Genomic DNA, 21,938 nt, shown 5'->3' with positions numbered 1-21,938 from the left:
TTTCGTTCGTTGAAATCAACAACCTTCAGTCTACCGTGTCGATTACGCCATGCTAACGTATCGTGCGGTTTACCCTCTTGTATTTATGCCTTATTAATTTTTTTAACTGATGACACTTGTCTTTTTATACGCGTTACTACGTCACTGCCATCGCTAACCGGGGGTTGAGCTAATAAACTCCGGCCTCCGGGGTTCCCCTCGCAGTGGGACGCCCGATAGTAGACTTTGCCCACTTCGTCTTCTCTTTTGTGCGTATACGCGTATATGTTGTGTGTACGTTTAAACACCTACATACATAACACAAAAGGAAGAGTCGGAAGGAAAGGGGAAGAAAGAGACGCGTATATTAAAAGTCTTGACGGCATATACATATACACTGAGATTTTCGCGACAATTAACAAAAATCCCTGCATTAATAACTTGAATTAAAACGTATAACAATAAAATAACGACAAGAGAAATATAATGAAAAAGAAAGTCTCCAATTTCATTCGAATTAAAGTGAGAAAGAAAGGCGATGCGAAAGAAGAGATGATTTGTAAATACACAGAATGAAGACATATAAAGCCGCTTAAATGATGAAATTGATCGTTTTAATTGACATTTAATTGTATTAATTATACGTGATGTATATGGCGTATTCGAAGCGAAGTACGGTTATCCGTGTAATAAATGGGAGTAAAAAGAACAAGAGATATTCAGCGGTGGAAAGACTGAGCTGCGTATTGTGATCTTGTAATAATGCAGTACATTGATGCACAAGATGTACAAAAGCGGGCTCGGAGTTGTCAAATGCATTAATTTGTAAAACTGCGAGTTTTGCCAATCGAAATCTGTTATAAAACAGGTTTTACAAAAATTTCGTGGTTAATACAGGGAGCCATGTGAAAATTCAAACGCTATGAAATATATATTTGTCGTAATTTCACATAACTTTGCGCTCATAACGAGCGTAAATCCAGCATCATCGATTTTCCATTTCATTGCATGGATTTGTTGCGATAAGCAACTTTAACGCTTTATACTGAATTTTCGTTTATCCGACATCCAGTTCGAATTCCATTCGAAGCTTAGACTCTGGCATCCTTCGTAATTCGATACTAAAAAATATGGCTCAACGAAATTGAAAAACGAATTATTTTCTATTTCTTATTACATTTCTGACAATTGAAAATAAAAAAAATTTATTTTATTTTAAGTTATATAATTGTAATTCTAATATATTTATGTTTTCGGATTTATTTTGTATTTATTCTTTTCCATATTTACAATTTTATAAAAGTAAGTCGGAAGTATAAAATTAAGGACTGGAGTAAATATACAAAACGCGCGCGATAGGTAGAATATTACGGATTTATCTTTCTAAGTGAGTAGAGTATTACGGATTTATCTTTCTAAGTGCTTGATATCGATATTGCATATTGAGATGCGCCAATAAGGGAAGCTTCTTAAGTGAAAGCTTGCATTGTCGAATGCTGTTAGGAGAAACGGCGAGGAGTTAGGAATGTAACGGAGATTGGCATCCGAGTATTGGTTCCTCGAAGCATTCGAACCGTAATTTCTATTGGTGCGTTTGAAGCGGGCTTAATGATAGGATGATGCAAGCCTACTCGTCTGTTGTGCTTCATTGTTATGCTATTTGCGACGTTGCGTGCTATAATTGTTGAACTTAAGGCTGTATTAATACACGCATTGGATTCACGTCACGCGACGTATAATTGTTGACACTGTCATCACAATGCGACAATTGACGGCTATGTGCATGGATAATCGCCTTGAGATAGTTAGATATTAAAACTTACATATAATTAGGATTATATAAACGTCCGTGGCTACAACTTGAAGGAAACTAAATTTTCATTCTCTACCTGTTTATGAAGGATTGCCTGTGATGTTAGCGGTGGGTCGATTTGCATTGCAAAGTGCAAGCAAAATTGTAGCGGTAAGGTAAATTGCAGTTTATATGCAAGTTGAGATTGAAAATATGATTGACAGTGATTCTCTAATTATTATAATAATATCGGATGTATTAATATTATTAATTAAATGGATTAAGAAACTCTATTGTGAATAAGGCTATTACCTACAATTCCTATGCATAAAATTTAATTAGTACAGTCGTACATTTTAATCCGTTGGATAAAATAAATTTATAGTTGTACCGATGGAATTTATTTCTTCCATCGGCAATGTGACTTCGTTTTGCGCTTTTTAATATTATATACATAATTAATAGATATCTTTAAAATTGTACGTGTGCATACAACCGATTTATCTACTACGTATACTATTTTTTTAATTTATAGAATGTCGCAAAATATGATTATATTTAGCAGATTTTACATATCCTTTATACTATATAATTTATAAATGTCACACACAAGAGAGAGAAAGAGAGAGGCCCTCCCGAATATACATATTATTAACAATTCCAAATAATACTCATATCATAATGACGAATTGTAATAATTGAAGCGAGATTGTACACACTCATACAATTATGATTGCCATTATTCATATCCAACTATATAGCTCATTTATTTAACGAGAAAATACAGCTATTGATTGTGAATACCACAGCATATATAATTCATACTTTGATAATGACATCGCATTTCGGAAAATGACTAATATTGTCGCAATAAGGCGAAACTCTGTCGCAATTTTAAAAAATGGTTTTTTTTACAAATGACATTTCAATCTAAAATATTTGCGAATTAAATGAAACCCGAAACTGGCTATTAACGTTCTACGGAACTCGTACATGAAATATCTAAAACAAGAGCTGTTCAAATATTTTTCAAATCTCGGACGAAAAATGTATCGAATTCAAATAACATACTTTTATTAAAAATACGATCGCTTTGCTGAGAATGATATGTACATACACGAAACTTTTAATTATTCCATTAATAGAAGAAATGGACTATTATTTTATAAATTTTTAAAATTTTTTGTGACTCATTTCTTTTTACATATTATGTTTACGTTCGAAAAAAATTCATAAATATTTTTCGCAATTTCCTTCTTTCGGAGGTGTACGGAGAGAATTTTTTCTTAGAGTTTAGTTACCCTGAAAATATGATAGTCCTGGGACACAACATTATATTTCGAAGAATTTTTTTTTTTTAATGTAAATTTCTCTCGTTTATTAATAAAACTACAATAAAATATATAAGTTTGATTAATTTTACTGAAGTGCATGATAAAAATCTTTAAAATATTGTATTGTACCACAACTACCATATTTTTAGGGTAAATTTTAAGAGACAATTCTGTTCGTGTGGCTTATTTTTCGTAAACAGAGAAATTATAATAAGAGCAACATTAATTATGGTACATTATCCATAACTGTGTTTGCTTATCAAAAATTTTATTCGAAAAGCAATCGAAGAATGAAAAAGAGTGAGAGAAAAAGATCGCATGAATTTTCCAAGCGCAGAAATAGCAACATCGGAAATCATATAAATCGCTTTGGATATCGCTGAAAAGAAACGAGTCACGAGTGGCCTTTTTTGCTCCTGAAATGAGGGAAGTCATAGAAATGATTTCCACGGAGAAAGATTCGGGCCAATTTGTTCGCATCCTGCGTTCCCCGGATGTCGGGGAAAAACGTCAATGGATGAAAGGTGATTTTTATTTTATTTTGTGCTTTGACATACTAATAATCTATATCGATCTCTTCGATGACACAGCCAATCACCTACTTCGACATTAATTGAGGTTTAATGATTGAGATTTCGTAAATAGCGTGTAAAGATTGTTCTTTTTGTTATATTGAGATTTTTCACGTGTATGACAATACGTAAAAAATCTTTTAATTAAAAGGTGTTATTTGAATTGTCATTAACAAATTAATTATCATACACAGTAAAAAAATTGTGTATTTGTGTTGGAAACAGTCCACTCACTTCGGTTCTGTGTTAACAGTTTGTGTTGAATTTTTTAACATATTTGAGTGTTAAAATGTAATTATGTTATTTAAAGGTTTTATGTAAAATTGATATTCAACATTTTTTAGTGTTAAAATGAACATGATTTATGAGTAAATGAACAAGTAACATAAAAAGTAATGTGTTTTAAAACATAAATTCTAAGATAAATAAATGAAATACGTGTTAATTTAATATATTATAAATGTTAATTTTCTGGGAAAAAAAAATGCTTCCACGGTTTTTTTTTTACAAACAGTGTCGATTTACCTTTTTTTGTATTTATTCTCTTACATAATATAATATTTGTATTACCTTATAACATATTCATTTTGTGTAAAATTAACTCAAAAATTTGAGTGGACCGTTTGCGACATGCGGGTTTATGTTAAATTCGACACATTATTTCAACAGTGTATTTGAAATAATTATCTTTATCTGATTGTGAAGAAATATTTGTTTATAAAAAAATCATTCGTCTTAAGTTACTAATTTTCACTAAAAAATAAAATAATATTGTTCTCTGATTTACATAATTATTAGTAAAAAAATTTTTCCGTTATTGGAAACGTTGGATGCTAATAAAAGCGTTACAAATGTATGGATGACAATTTAGGCATCTATCAATATGGAAAATCTAGAGACCCTGTAGTATAACAGAGATGCGCAAAGTGTCACGTGATCGTAAATATTTGTCTGATTGGATAGAGTCTCTCGTCTCTAATGTAGTGCTGGATTATCCAAAGGATTACATCCATATGATGGATGTAATTCTGTGCATAAAATATGCAACATTCAATGCAAAGCATGAAATAATAAATAAATATTCACAAAATATTGAAGAATGAATTTATTAGACTCATTCCACAGGAGTCGGTGTTGAGTATATTGTCAGTAAATTTAATATGGCAGGACTACATTTAGACTCCATCCAATCAGAGAAATTACGATCACATGACACTTTGCGCATCTCTGTTATACTATAGGATCTCTAGGAAAATCTGTAAAAAATTGTGCGTCATCTTTAAAAGATTAGTAATCCAGTTCTAATCACAGAATCTGTTACACAAGCTAGCAGTGTACCAGGTGGTTCATAAAACTTTGAAAAAAGTCCGAACAAAAAAAAAGTATCTCAGGTGTGTCTAAGAACACGAAATGAGTTATGTAAATGAAGAATCGCGATTCATTCCTATAATGTTGTGATTTATCTTACGATATTTTAAGATATATTATCCACGAAATTGCTGGATAAAATACGCGAATGTAATGCAGAGATAAATATTTCTCTTTTTTATTATTATTTAACATATTATCGTACACATTATTGCTCTGTATCGTTATTAAAATAATATAGATGCACTTAATTATTTCACAATTATTTGATATATTCTTCGTAACAAATCGCAAATCGTTCTTATTAGAGAATAAATTAATACCTAACTAATTTCTCTTTAATTATCGATTTATGATTGTAGATAATACATTAATCCTCGTGCTATGCAACACGCGTAATCTCCCATGAGAGCCAATAAACCGCGATTCCACGAAGATCGATGGAGGAACGTGCGTGCGCGCAGCAATCGTGTCAAGTACGAATTGATCGCAAGGTCGAAATCTAAGCTATCGCATGGCGATGACGTGTAGAACCGATCAAAGGAGTTTTCCCCTCGTACCTGCCACCTTCTGGCCACCCTTGAAGAGCACTTCCTTGTTCTGGAGAAAATTGCTGATCGCGTTACGGCCTACCAAGCATCGTCGAAATGACTGTAGGGTGCGAGTACTCGGATATTTTTTTTCTGCTGTTTTCTCTTAATATCTGAAGTCAAAACGTCGATAATTCTTTCGATCAAACATTCGGGAATTTTTGAAGATTATTCTCAGTCACATTTTTCTCGCCTTGCAGTTTGAACAGATAGGAAGAAAATCTGAATAATTAATTTTTTTTTGTACGGTTCTTTTTTTTTTTGAATGAATATCTGTTCTTCGTGACTATTTTAGGATAAAACCTGTGTGTTGAAGAATATTAGACCAGTGCCAGTGTAATAAATCAATTTTAGGATTTTTATTTGAAAATTAAAAAATAAAATCTTCATATTTTAGAGAGAGAGAGAGAGAGAGAGAAAGAATAAAAAATTTATATATATCAAATTATTAAATTGCTTGCCAATTTAATTTGTGATATTACTAAATACTACTACATTTTCATAATTTAATTTTACGTTTATAAGTCCGAAAAATCAATTCGGCACGCAGTTCAAATGACTACATATTTAGTATATAAGTTCACATAGAAATAATTTAATCATCTAAGCTCCAGCTTCGATCATTATAGGCTTTAAACTCTTACTTGTTGTGTATTTACATATACCGTCTTAATAAATCGTTTATTTTTTTTATTGTTTATATTAATTATCTTTGTACAATATTACATTTTATACAATCAAAAGATATAATTATTGGCATTTATTAAAAAAAATATATATAGATTAGATTCTCAAAATCGTTTTCCGAATTTTTACAGTGGTCTAATTTTTTAATAATTCCAACAATGTATCGTTTAACGTTAGGGTTTTTTTTTTATTAATTCGATAGCATTATGCATTACAATATAACGAAAGCATATGAATTGACCATATGAGAAAATCATAAGAATTCTCTGTATTTTTTGCGAAATATATCCACACAGAGTAAGCTAGATGGAAATAGATTGAAAATAGAATCGTAAAATTCACTGGTACCCTCACCAATATCAGCGATTCGACTTTCTATTCCTGAAATAAATTCCAGTTGTCGTCCCGAAACCGTACTTTAAAGAGAAAGGTCCAGACATCTTCCTGCGCCCGCAAAATCATGTCTATATCTCATCATAATCTCCTTCAGCCCCTTTCCCATTGCGGCATACATTATTTTCTCGAAATCCATGTCATGAGGCCACGATAATCCAGATCATGCGGCGCCGCAAACCCACTGTGGTCCGAGATTCCTCTTGCCAAGTTCTCTCCCTTCTCCGTCTTTCTCTCATCTCCCGTGGTTCGTCGATCTATCGATCGTCCATCCCGAGCCCAGTATCCGACTGTATGCGATTACGGACAAGCCGTGCTTCGTAGCGCGGGATCTAAAACCTGTTGCCACGAGGCGCCCAGTGGCGCGTGCGCTTGCGAGGGTGCGTTGGAACGGGACGAGAGGGATGGACGGGGGGGTAAGGGATGAATCGCGCGCGTGTCGTCATGGGAACGTGAGCGGTTCCTAGCTGGTGAGCGCAGAGAGTGCCGAGACACTCTTGTTGCCTGCGTGGGTGAGCGGCGGAACGGGTGCGGAGACGGAATCTCCCTCTCCTTCCCCTGCCCCCGGAGGGACATCAGGTGCCCGGCGCGCGCTATAGGGGGGGTAGGAAACCCCCCATCGCACACGGAGCGCCGACAGTTTCCCCGAACTGTCGAAGTCGGCAGTTCCCGAACTCGCGCCTGTTCCGCGGCATCTCACGGACTCTCGCGTTTCGCGCGAAACGAAAGAGGGTCTCGACTTCTTGATTCTTCTAACGCGAGTGATGGCTCTAATTGTAAATTTTATTCGTTAATTAGTCGACGTCGAGAGTTCCCGCGCTTTTTTTTCATCGGTGTATTGAGGTATTTGTTAGCTAATCAGTGTTTGTCGTGCCTGGATTTTTCTTCTCGTTTTTTGTTATAATATAGTGTCATATTACAAATGTAATATGTGTGATATAATTTTATTTTATAGTCATACACTGCTCTAAATGATTAAAGGTTGTTACACTGTTAAAAATAAAATGTCAATTTTAACTTAAAGATATATAGTGGACTTTTTGAGACATTAATTAACATACTTTTTATACAAAAATGTTAATTTTAATATTTTTGTAGATCTCAAGAAGAGTCCACTGTACGTCTTTAAATTAAAATTGATATTTTATTTTTATAACAGTGTAGATGCCCGTGTCATTTATTAGAGAATCTGATAAATACTTCTAATGAGATGTAAATCTTCTATCTATAAACGTGTCCATATAAATAGTTCAACTCTTTTAGAGCTCGCTTTTTGATATTTAATTTAATTTTTGACGCATTACGCTAATTGTTTTGAGCAGTATGTATATCATAATCTTTTTGATGCTGGATCGTAGCGATATTCTCTCTATATATTTGATTAATGTTGTTATAAATGTTGCAATTGTTATGATGGATTCATATGATGATACATATGATGATTGATGAAAGGTTATGCAAACGTTAATGTCATATTTTATTGAAAAGTATAAGACCAGGTAGAATCGAGAGGCGGAATTATTTGCGAAAAGGTTGATGGTACGGAACGGAGGATATTCGTCGTTGCCTGTCTACAGCATCGAAAGAAACAGAGAAAAAGGCATATTTTTTTACATCTAAAAAGCGACATTGAGTCTCGCATGTGTTTTTGACGCCTACCTAGTTAATTCCGAGTTCGAGGTCGATACATTCGGCCAATTTACCATCGTGAGAGTCCAAGCGATAAATCGCGAGTAATTACAGGCTGTCGCACTAGCTGCTGAAAGTTAGGCACAACCAGTTTTTATCGATCAATTTTGCTTGATCGATGTAGTTGGTAATCTGTTTCCGAAAGTTTAAGAAGCTGTTAAAAGGCTTTCTGACCAAAGCATTCTGCATTGCGAGTCTCTAACAATCTTGTTTTCCTAACTTAACGATGCTAATCCTGACTAATTGTCTTTTGCCTAGATCAAAGTATGCTTGCAATGTGACGTTTCTCGAAGCTTTTACATTATTAACGATCTCGTAATTTTAGGAACAGGAAAATTGGCTGAAATTATAACAAAAATGCAATTACATTTCTCTCCACTTATGTGTGTACCTGTAAGCATAAATATTAAATAGATAAAATACATTTATCCGTATATAGAATTTATAAAAATTTCCATTATTCAGGATGATTTACATGCCAATTTTTGTTGAAACGTAATTAACGAAACGTACCGTGGTAACTACCGAAACTTATAACGAATATACATATTTCAGGAGATTCCAACAAATATCGATAGATTGCCTTTGTTCGATTAGTAAAAGCAATGAAGGTTCTTTAAATTATTTTTTCTTTGATTATACGCAAATGAAGTTGTCGTTTGGAATCGGACAAATTAAATGATTTGATTAAATTCAGAGTACCGGTGCTGCGCGACGAAGCGTGTATTTTTCTTTCGCCTAGTGCGATTCTCCATTTCTATGCTCCGCTCTATCGAGAGCCAATTTCTCCAATTTGCGGACAGATTGTAATTGTAACTGATTCAGTTGTCGAATAATTCCTATCAACCCGAATCCCTAGAGTCGCGCCAACTCCGCCAAATTCGCGGATTAGTTATTATTTCACGTTCGTCGAGTAGGATGACCATCCTACTGGAAATTATACGAGACAAGCAGTAAATAGTTTGTTATGATGTATTATACAATTGTCAGTTTACTTTAATAATTATTATATTCGAAGTTTGCGTCTGCAAGATAAAGCTACGGACGTCGGCGCTTTGAAATTCAGTATCAAATGTATATAGTCTTAGAATTCAGCCGATAATTTGTATAAATTCGTAAGTGCTATTTTAATTTGACGACAGAGGTAAATTCAAGTTTCAGAATAACGAAGATTTATTTATGTTACATATATTGTCGTACATTCAATAATTAAAGCTATATGTATCACAAAGCATTACCAAACATATAATTTCACAAATAGTTCTGTTATTACATTTAAATATCTCCGTTAAATTTAAGCATAATTCTCTTAGTAATTTAAAAATTATTAAATTTTTTATTTGCCTTGATTTTTATGTAAAATTTATTTGCAAATTTGATAAGATTGTAGCATTATAAATTAAATCAAATTTGTTGTATACTAATAAAACCCTATTAAATATTCGTGCAATAGTTCGATACACTTACTCATTTAAAAGTTATTTACCCAAAACTGCAGCAAAATATCATTTCGCTGAATAAAGTCATTATAAGCCAAATTATTTATCGTTTTAATGTCTGTAATTATTAGTTTCGGGGCGTATAAATCTTTTGGCTGATACGAGCTGATATTGGCTTTTCTGCTGATTTTTTATCTGATACTTTCAGCTGATATTATACAGCTTCCTTAATTTTACATTAGACTGTTTATCGTGAATATCATGCTGTGCGAAACATTTACAATTTTATCAAGTTGTTCATACGATATTGTATCAATCAATTTTATATCTTTAAACACACAATCGAGAAAAATATTAACAGAGCTTATCGTGCATCAATATTTTAATATTATCATGTAACAGTATATTAGTGAAACGATAAATACATCATCAATTCGTGTTTTAGTCTTTCGCGGTGCGATAAATACAATTAAATTAAAAATGAAGAAAAAGTTTGAAAATTCCATACGTAAGACATCGTTAACGTATTTAGAGCGAACGTCCAATTAATTATTCTCACAGTGATCGAGGAAAAGGACGACAAGGTACAGCTCGACTGTGCGTAGTTCTCGTCATTGAAAACAGTACAGGCTGCGCACGGATGAATTTTGAGCCAATTATTATTTCATTAGCGACTTAATTAATTAGGCGGGATACAAATATCGGCATGACCAGTTAAGCGCTGAATCGTGAAATTCAGATGGTACCAAGGTCTGTCGATCGACACCAAAGCGACTCGATCACTCCTCCGGAAGTAATTGAGGCTTGTATAGAAAGAGAGGTGAGTCAGTTTATTATACACAGATTAGTGTAGAATTACCGGATGTTCTCATTACTAATGACCTGACTCTGACCGATTTGAGATCGATTCTACGAGATTCGAAGTGTCTTTATAGTTTCCGCATGACTGCCGATTGAAGATAAACCTTTGAGGAAGTAATCTTTGAAAGAAAAAAATGGATGTCTGACAATGAATCATATTCTTAATTTACAAGAATAGTTTTTACTTTAATGAGATTTTGTGACACGAAGCATAGTTATAAAAACGTATCTAAATGTTAAAAATTAAAATATAATAATGTCAGGTATTAGAAATTGCAAAAATTGAGAATGATTTCTTTGACAGTTTCGATAAAGAAAGATCGTCTTCAAATCAATCAGAAATGTCGTGTTTCAAAAATCACTCGAGGGGGCAATCTGTATATAGCTTCTGAATTGGCTCGCATAAAATTGAACACCTGCGTCCTAGCTATCTTCGATTTTCATTAATCTTATGATAATTACGAAAATGCAGCGGGAATCTATTGTAGTATCCTATTCAATGACGTTTAAATCATACGTGGAACACAGTAAAAAAAATTGATGATTTTTAATCCATAAATTTAACGAAATATACACATATGTTTCTACTAAGCACAGTAAATTATCACTGTACTATAAATTATAACTACGCTGCTGTTAATTTTCTCGAAGAAATAATTGCTAATATATGCGAAACTCCAACAGATATTACTGGGTTATGGATTATTACTGTAAGCCGGCACACTCGGAAGTTATTAAATCGGGATTAGCGTATTCCGCTGAGTGCAAACGGAATTCTCGCACGATCAGCGCAAAGCGGCGCATAATTTCATCGCATCCGTCTCTGTGAAACATTTGTTACGGACATTACGTGGCAAGCCACCTTTTTATCTCTTATACGACGAGGACATAAAATCGGGACAAAACATGGAAAAGAAATCACCTTGACGCAGTTATCGCTGCAACTTCCCGCGACTCGTTGCCAATGTACTTTGTGTTCCGCAAGCGAAAGATTTAACGCAAATAATACGCTTGTACTTAGCAATGTGTGTTTCAGAGCGTTTTTAATTGCTTTTGATATTTTTCTTTTTTTTTTTTCTAAAGAACTGTCTTGTCTTTTTAACAATCGTACTTGAATTCGAGCCAAAAGAAATTAGTCTGTGTGCACGTATGTACAGCACGCAAAGCTGGCTACCTATATTAATTGTAATTTATTTTATAATACAATTATTACTGTTTATAATATTACACAAAGAAAAAGATTTCTTTGGATTTAATAAATTTTATTGTATCCAAATAAATTTGTTATTTGGAATGGTCCAAACAAACCATGTTTGAATCAGTAAGTGCGATTGTTTGAATTTGAAACAATATATATCTTTGTCTTAAATACATTATTTGTTTGAACAGATAATGTCTATCTTTGGCATTCGCGTGACCAAATTGTATTGCACAAACATAATTAATATAGCTGTTCGTTTAATCCTGTCGTTAGATGTATAAACTATTGTTTTCGTAATTTCGGCCAAAAAATATAATGGTTATTATTTTAAGAAGGCAATTATGTGCATGGATCTCTATCATAACCTCTATCAACATATTTTGCCATTTTCAAACAAATAATTTATTTCATTGTTTGTATTCATATCAACCAAATAATATATCATTTGATTGAAAGATATTACTTCAAATAATAATGTTATTTTTCTCAAATAATAGAGGTTTCTCGAATGAAACAACAAAATTTTTATTCAAACAAATAATATTTCGTACAAGCATATGTTGTTTTAATAAAACAAATTTTAGTCAAATAAATAGAAATACTAAATCCAAAGAAACTTTTTTCTCTGTATATTATTACTATTTTTATAGTATAATTATTATTATTTATAACAACAAATTATTTATCTAATTATCTGTAAAATATATTTTATGTAGGATTTTTACGATAAGAAAATGAAAAGTGGCAAAAAATCGAGCAACTTTACTTTCCTTAGCTAGAAAATTGACGCTCATAATACGAATAGCAAGAACGTCAAGCGTTTATGGGATACTTTATTTAAATACGTAAATGTCATATTCTAATGAAACAGTCCGAGATTTAAAAAAATAACGCGCGACCATGTGCCCATATAGTTGCGGTAAACAGCGGAAGTTGTGATGCAAATCGTGATATTCCGCGCTGTTTGTGAAAGACTTGCAACTTCGCGGAAGATAAACAGTTCTCTTCAACGGTCGAACTTTGCCGCTTGCAAATTCACAGAATCGATGACACTTCGCTGGAAGTAAAGTTTCGCTAAATCGCGTGTTCTTAGATTTATTTGCGTTTTCGGAATGGCAAATATTTTTCTCGCTTAAAAATTGCGTACGTTGGTCGTAACGTTTGTTCAGAGATATTTCCCATGATAGAGATCTCAGCAAAATTCGACACTTAAACCGAGATATGATGTTTTGATACTGCAGAATCTCCATTTCACTAAATTTTTCAAATATACGAGATCTGTTTTTTATTCCTTCATTAGAATTTTTTTTCTCGTTTTCACCAAATACTAAACATACATATATTTATTTTACCTTAAGTTTCGAAAGTGTATACTGGTTCAACTATCTGCTATAGAAAACAGATCTTTTCTTTTTTACTCGCGTTTCTTTTTTTGTCAATACCTACACTCTCGGTAAGTTTCTTGTGATTTTTTTCTTCCCACGTATTTCTCGCAAATATCATTGTCGCGAATATTTTTTTCTTCTATGCAAAACGGACTGTTGTGCTACAGTTGACACGTTAATTACGCGTACTTTTTTCTCCCAGATGTGACTGTACTTGGGGGGAGAGGGAGGAGAAGGAAGTCTTCGCGATCACGCCATAGAGATTGTACTTCCTGGTTCTTTCTTCGAGATGAAAGGGCTTCGACCTTACTGCTCTTTCCAGACATTGTGTTTCCAAGGGGTGAAATTGCTGACACGGTTACCGACCTTGCCTGTACGTGTCGCTATTCTATAGAAGGGCGTTTCAGATTGTAGGACGACCATTTTTCAGACCGCCTCCGCCTTTCACGCAACATTTTATCTCGTAGAAACCAATGTAAGAATAAGAAGTGAGAGCTGAATAATCGTGAAACTGACCCCTCAAGCCACTCGATCGTTGAAATTTATATCCGACGGTCATCGTGTTTGGCTACCGGTCATGATTTTGGCGACTGTGATTCTTTTTCCAGAAGGGACGACCCAAATGCGGATTTATTTACGAATACATTTGGAAGGCATTCGAGGGTTTGTTGATTGACGATAAAAAAAGCAATATAAAAAACCAGAATCGGGAAACGCGAGGCACCGCACGTCACAATATTCGCGACGTTATTACAAACTTTGATGAACATGCGAAACTATTTATCAAATAAATGAGTGGAGACATCCGGAGGTTTATTTTACTGTGAACCTCTGCTTTTGTAACGGATACAATAACTACGTCATCCGCGCATTCCCGTCGTGAAGCTACGGGATTTTTGCGTTCACACAAAAAGATATATATGTATATATATATATTGTATATATATAGAATATATTTATTGGAAGATGAGTGTGCTCGGCATCGCACAAAGTACTCTGTGTGGAGAAACATAAAGTTAAAATAACAAACGAAATGAATGTTTTTACATTGAATCTGAAAATCGAAAATTTATACGTACAGAAAATGTTAAAGAAATATTCATTATTCACTTTTTCGTAAAAAATGTTTTCCCAACATAAACCACACTTTTGTACTAGCGTGTCAACACATTTAAGAAATATTCCAACATATTTATTATCAACCTAGGGATATTTTGATAATTCCGACCATATATGATTGTTTATCGCGGTTATAGATTGTTTGAACAGAGAAAAATTATATATCACAGAGAGAAAAAATTTGCTATAAAAAAAAAAGAGATCACAAAATTTAATTGTCAAATTTCTTTGCTTATAGCAAACGCATTTGCATATTTGAGAAATATTTTGCATTTGTTGCAAATATTTTTTTGTGGCGAGTACAAAAAAAGTATTTATTATATCTGCAAATATAATTTTGCAATCCCTATATTTACAAATAAAATTTGTCGTCATAATATAGGATTAGCGTTTATAACAATTTTTTTCTGTCTGTGATCATACTTATAATTGCGTTAACAATTACAATTAAACAAGGAAAGACTACAGCTACTCTTCAAATTCTTCCTCTTTAATAATTAATAAAATTTTCAATAATGAGTAAACTAACGTTTACTTACAATAATTAACGTAAGGATTTATCGCCATTTAGGCGAAATTATTTCGTAATATAAACGTGTGTAAAGTGTTTCAAATTGATCTCATACATCACATTAGATCATTGTGGGTATTACTCTGTCTCGTATTATTCGGCCAAACTAGAGTCATATACATGTCAAACGGAATTCGATAGCTTCAGCAACCGTAACATCGATTATAGCATTGGAAGTGCTATGTCGCGAGTCCTGTAACTGAAGTTAACATCGTATGAGAGAGAGAGGGTGTGTGTGCATGCGTGCGTGCGTGCGTGCGTGTGTGTGTGTGCGCGCGTGTGCGTGTGTGTTACAAAGTGACGACCTCACATTTCAACTTATTACACAGTGGAATGTCTTTACAAAAGCGAAACCTGAGACACAACCTAAATTCTCCGGAGAACACTAAGTTCTCCGAGGCGATGATTACAATGGAGGTATAACATTGCAGATAACCTATAACAGATTGTTAAATATCCGATTTCTAGCTTGAAAAATCTTTTTCTGTTATTAATGTAAACACCAACCGTACAGCGAATCGAATTGCTACTTTTGCACAAAAAGTCTTGATTCTTCTCTCTTACTTCGACGATGAGATGCATTGTTATTTGTTTCGAGAGTAAATATTTCCATTAAATAGAAATCGCGCTCCCCGCATAATAATTACTGCATTAATTAGTTTCCGAGAAAGGGTGATGTATATTCGCCTAAATCAGGCTAATTGGAGCCAAAACGATGCAAAGTTATCGATGCAAAAAAATTCTCAATATAAGTAAGATTTCATGGATTGTAAATTATTGATAAGCATTACTCAGACGCGTATCAACACTTTATAGTCTTCGAAATCTTACCTATATTGACTTTTTTTACGTCGATGGCTTGTATTTTGGGGGGAGCTTAAATTAGACAGACTTGGCCTAAATCGTCGACGAACACAAGCCCTATCAAGTTATAATAATACATCGTCCCTCCAAGTTGCAGTGATCTAGTTTGCGATGCGAAACACCATAGCACTTATGTTTACGAGCCACGTGCCATCTCATCCATCATGTAACAGTGGGGTTCGCTTTGGGAGTCGCGAGTATACGAGATGTATCCCAAGAGATTTTCGGACACATGTGTCTTGGGAGCCAAGTCGTTTTTATTTCTTCTTTTTCTCCTTCAAGAAAGATTTCCGGAGATCCGCCTCATTTGTTTCGGAGAATTTCTCCGGCGATTGTATCCGCGGATTTTGCACCGATAAGTATTCCCGAGGTATTGCAAATCGGTACTTTACTTTCAACTTTACGATGCGATCCACGTATCGTCGCTCGATCCGCGTCCCGCACGTGCATAACGATAGAATCTTGATAAGAATGAGACTTCGTTTCGTTGCTCGATACGCTCAACAGATTCCTATACGCTTTTCAACGATCGTTTTTCAGATATCGCGATCGTAAGCAGATACGAGCGACAAGAAGAACGAGCGATTTGTGTTTACTTCGAACATGTTTTCTCATTGATGGCTTTTACAAGAATATCGAGCGATCATCAGTATGCTCTTTTCGATCGGAATTTTGTCGATTATGAATTCACAAGCGTATTATCGATCACTCTAAATCTGTTGCAATGAAATTTCACTGCATTAAATTAAAATTTCAATACAGGCATTAGTGGCAATTGCGCCAATGTTACTGTCAGTGAATTTTACTGCAAGATGGGAATGGAAAATCCATTTCATAAAATTGGAGTGAAAAATTTACTCCAAAAAAGAGTGAATTTGGAGGTTAAAATAATGACAGAATAATGTCATTCCAAACCCAGATAGCAAAGCCTGCGGAGACAGATTTTGAATAGAGCATGCTATCAATCTATTAACCTATTAACCTTATTTTTAATTATAAATTTTTGAAACAATTATATACGTTATAAATTTAATCTATTTAATGGTAAAATAATGGTTTAATGATATAATGGTATAATATACGTATATAATTTTTTGCAAAATAAATTAATCTGTCTATTACGTTTATGTCATACGTGTCTCAAGATGCATCTCGCCCGTAACGATCATGACAAACGATAAACATGACATGCGACAAACGACATAGCGGTGCTATATTGCTAAATTCATTCCTTGCAGTAACATTCAATGCATCTTGCAATGCGTTATCAACTAATGCTTAAACCACTTCGATTAATCGTATAAAATCTCCACTCCTTTATGTAAGAGTAGACAGATTAACTTCAAAGCAGTGAATATCCACACTTAAAGCAATAACTTTGCTACTCACTTTTATTAGCAGTAAAATTTCCATTGTTACGGATTTAGAGTGATAGTCGAGCGTATTTGTGCGCATTTGTTTTAGGTAATTTTAATTTAAATTCTCTGCCGTTAATCCCGATTGACTTATCAAGACTCCTTCGTGAATTATGGTTTATCATATAAATCGTAAGATATTTCTTCCGACATTTTTATACGTCAAACTCGAGCGGTATCTCATTTCGTAGGCGGTAACTTATTTTCACGAAGAGATAAAGCCGTGCCACTCTCGAACTTGCAGAGTCTCGCAAATTCATTTTCTCCCATTCTGCAAGTAATATTGTTTCGCTTTTTTTACTATTACTTTTTTTTACTATTATAACTGTCGCTCGATATTTACGCTTAACCTGTTTTAGAGATTATTTCCGTTATAGTTTCCTCGTTTTAATAGTGAGATTCTTAGGCGCAATATTTTACAAATATCATATCGTCTCGTGCGATGATATTTTTTACAAGTGTCATTATAATTGTGATGCATCGATAATTCACATAATTCATCAAGAATTCACAGAATTGACGAAAACATTAAATTTTAGGAACAATAATCTTACTGGAGATTCAATATTATTAATTAATAAATGATAAAAAATTGGGAGGTTTAATTTAGTTCGTATAAAAAGCAGATAATTAGCAACTAGGTAATAAGTTGAACAAGTTGTCGAGGATGGCTGTTTGATCGGCGACGGTCGGTGTGAATGCGACCATAGGAAATCGGCTTTTGCTCGCTCGTGCAACGTGAACAATGGGCAATAAAGGCGATAAGAGTTAATTTCATCGGTCAGCGCATGTTGGAGAGCGGCTACTCGAACCGCGTGTAGCATCAGTTTGTAGCGCGAGGCCGGCCGGAGGAAAGAGAAAATGCCGGCGTGCGTTACTGTTCGCGTTCGCATCAGTCGCGCGTAACACAGGAAACACGTACCCGTCGTCCGGCCTCTCTCGCGGTTTCATCCATTGGAAAACGGACGCGCGCCACACAGCAAACACCGATTCGCGAAAGGGGTAAATCGCGATTGACAGTGACACCGAGATCACCGAAATATACTGTTCAAGTACGATCTTTACGTAATCAACATACAGTACGCACCATTGATGTGAAACCTCTCACGCTTTTGTTCAACTCGTATATCTAGACTCTTCTGGTTTATAATAGTCTTGTAAGCAATCATTCATTTTTTACATCCGGTACGAAAATGATCTATCGATGAGACAACTTTAATCTTCTCAGTAATATATTAACATCGCGTTAATTGGCAAGATGATGATTTGCTATCTTTTACAGAATAGCTCGTTTTCTTTTCTGCAATGTGTATATTTAGAATATTTTTTTATGTGGTATATGATGATTGTGAATAAAGAAATATTCATTGCAGTAATTCTCGCACAAATAAATGCATTAATAAACCAGATGTTTATTCTCGCAAATAGAGGAAAATATTGCATATATTGTAATTAATCGGATTCTCTCGATCAATATTTATGAAATTGCTACGTGATAATACTCACGTTCGATTATTGACTGATAACTGAATCAAAGTATTATATATATATTATTTTTTTATATACATACATTATATATATTATATTTATACATACATATATTCGGGAATATACTTTTGATGTGAGTGCAAACATTTATTGTGATACAGTTGCAGGGATGTATATATCCTATTTTGTAATTCACGTGACACACTCGTTACATCGAATAATAGACGATTTATACCTTACAGAGTTAAATTTCAGATTTAAACCGCTATCACGACTGCATATTACTTCCGCCTTTCGTATTATCGCATAAACCAGGCGCTGCTATAAAACTCATGAAACGTCAAGGCGTCAAATCTGTCTCTGCCGCTCTGTTATTTTTTCATCAAGTATTAAACGTAATGCACTTTTATGCCTTAAATATCATGTCACGCACTTTAAGAGGATTTACAATCTATCGCAGATAATTAAGGCAGAGCATTATTTATAATCTGGAATATACACGTTATCTTGTCTCACACACACACAGCAGGAGCTTTCAGACTAAACCGTCCTAATCTCAATGAGAGATCTTTTTTCATTGGTCAACCTGGATCTATACATCTTTTACTCCGATAATTAACGGCGTATCGACATCACACTTTTATTCAATAATTTCCATCGATAATTATTTTCTAAAGATATTTTAAGCTATCATTTTCCTATCCCATTTCCTTCTCGCATTTTCTTCGTTCACGGTGCGATTCGAAATGTTAACCGAGAGCGTCTCGTCGGTCGCCAAATCGGCTGTAGTGAGGAAAGGAAAAAAGGAAAAAAATCATTAAAAAAAGAGTGAGAAAGAGAGAAGAGTAGAAGAGGGTGGAGCACTTGAACAACGCGTTGCGGCGTCCGGCAAACGCGTCCTACGACCGACACATTTTCCGTACCGATGCACTTACCCTCGCGCACCCTCTCCGCGCTCGTTGCACCCTATACAACATCGACGATGACGATCTACCCCTCCGTGCGCTTCTCTATCCCCCATCCCGTGTTCCGTCACACATACACACCCTCTACTTCCTTTCGTCCGTCACCCCACTCGTCTACCCCTCGCTCACCTATGAGTGACGACGCCTGTCCTCTGGAAATAGTCGCTACAAAGCGATTCACTGTGCATATCGTGCTGTTGCCGTGATTGCCGAGCTTCTCTCTTTCGTTCTCCCGTCGTCGAAAAAGAACAGACACGGAGATTTCAGCACGAGCGATACGAAGATGATTTTCCGGGCGGATTTGCCGATGTCTCTCGAGAGATTTTTGCGGTCGCGCAGTGAAACTCGATGTAACGAAGATATCGGCGCAAGTTTTTGAAACCGGTGTTACTTTCGTTATGGTATTACGCGTGTTATCGAGTTGTGCAACGATAATGACAGTGTTTATCGCTTGGATCTTTGTACTATTTGTTCTTTGCATGTGCATCGTGAAACTCTATCTTCATCGCAGTTCTTGGTTTCCATTCATTTCGACTGCTTTTAATCGGCTTCTGAAGAGAGTGCACTTCTATATCTGACGGAATATTCGGCGTGTCTAGAATGAAAGCTGTTGAATTTTATCGCAAATATGCTACTCAACGCAGATCTGCGAATGGCGAATGTTTGTTGACGACAAGTAGACACAGAAAAGGTTGTGAAACCATTTAATACGGAATTGTTTAAACATTTTTTTCAATGAATTTAAATAGAAAAATATCTAATTTCTCGTTTCAAGATAAAATTATTCAATGCCTAATTGCTTACTAATTTTGTTTTCGCTATTCGTTTTAATCAAAGATGTGTCAATGCTTCGATGGCACAAGTTTCCGTTTATCGATGTTACGCCATATCGATAAACGCGTTTGGTTCCAAAGTTCATTCCGTCAATCGAGAATGTCGGAAAGTCGAACATTGAGTTCGTTACACGAAGTGAATGACAATCGTCACGAGAATGGTTTAGCGCAGTCGGAAAGTGAAAAATGATTCCTCGCGTACTTTGTTATATATGTATAAGCGGCACACGTGGATAACCTGGTGAGCGATGTACATTACGTGCCGGTGATTGAATATCGACATCGCCGCCGCCACGCGTATTACGACAGTCTCTTGGGAAGAGAAGTAGCACTTTATTCATACATTATTCGCGGCGATAGAAGCATCGATATACCGATAATCGGCCCGATACGTGATTGCGCTCACTCGAGCGCTCGGGATCCGTATCGGAGGTGTGCGCTCGTTAATCGCTGGAATGGATAAACGGAGGAAGGGAGACACATCGAGAAGGTATTTCTCTTCGTGCTCTTAACCCTTAATCGGGCAACCTCCTTTCCGATCAAAGTAAAAGCACGCAATCGCCTCTGTTAATTATTTCTAATAGTGTTCTTTAGTAAAAATATAGAGATATACATTTGGATGATGAACGGATCAGAAACATTTGCGTGAAATGCTCTTGATAGAATATTACATAGACTGAAAAATAGTTCAGAATCGCGAGGATAATTACCAATTAAATAATGTTTGATGTTGTGAATTTTTTTCCTGCACACAGAAAAATATCATTGTTAAGAAAAATGATTACTCGATCTACTTTCTTCCTTTTAAGTATAACGATTATCTTTAACAAAGGATATTTTCTTATAATCTAATATAGATACTTGTTGCAAATAGAAAGTCTTTATTACATACTCAAAACAAGAATTTATTTTCTTTTGAAGAATATTATAAAATGGATCGGAAAAGCAACTTTGTAATAATCATTAAATAACCATAAAATAAACAAATTGAATTTGTTAATTTAATAATCTTGATTCAAGTATTAAATTTACTTAGAATTCAGAATTTATTTTCAATGATGCTTGTGATGAACTTATGATAGATTTGCAAACATATGAACTTTTGAAATATGAAACAAGTAATTGTTACTTGAGTACAGTATGTATTTTTCCGTGTATTTATGTGAAAAGAATCACTGGTCTGTATCGCGACTCATCTCGGATTCGTTATTGCGAGTACGTTATTTCGATTCATAATGCACGATAATACGCTGTGTTTGATTTCTAGGAATCATGCGGATCAGGTGTTAATACATTCCTATATAAGTATATAGGATAGCACGTGTTAACCGACAAAAGGACCGTTAATGAACCGCAAGGGGAATCAAAGCAATCTCTCTCTCTCTTTCTCTCT

At 34.6% G+C, this 21,938-nt stretch overlaps 1 protein-coding gene across 6 annotated transcripts in view; it reads left to right on the top strand.

Annotated features, from left to right (window-relative positions):
• LOC108722033 (ras-related protein Rab-37) overlaps positions 1 to 21,938 on the top strand; it is a 107,079-nt gene that overhangs the window by 38,436 nt on the left and 46,705 nt on the right. Inside the window, exon 1 of one of the 6 annotated variants that reach the window (XM_018446954.1) lies at positions 7,500 to 7,558. The exons of 2 other annotated variants lie outside the window; for them this stretch is intronic. The gene's annotated coding sequence lies outside the window, so the exon portion shown is untranslated. Of the gene's footprint in view, positions 1 to 7,499; positions 7,559 to 18,104; positions 18,339 to 20,949; positions 21,036 to 21,938 lie in introns of those variants that run through there. 3 more of the 6 variants (XM_018446947.1, XM_018446962.1, XM_018446969.1) reach the window with 3 other exon arrangements.

Source organism: Mycetomoellerius zeteki, unplaced genomic scaffold (assembly GCF_001594055.1).
Source record: "Mycetomoellerius zeteki isolate Tzet28-1 unplaced genomic scaffold, Tzet1.0 scaffold105, whole genome shotgun sequence".
NCBI lineage: Eukaryota > Metazoa > Arthropoda > Insecta > Hymenoptera > Formicidae > Mycetomoellerius > Mycetomoellerius zeteki.
Note: the sequence above shows the minus strand (reverse complement) of the source record. Positions and strands in the feature narration are given on the sequence as shown.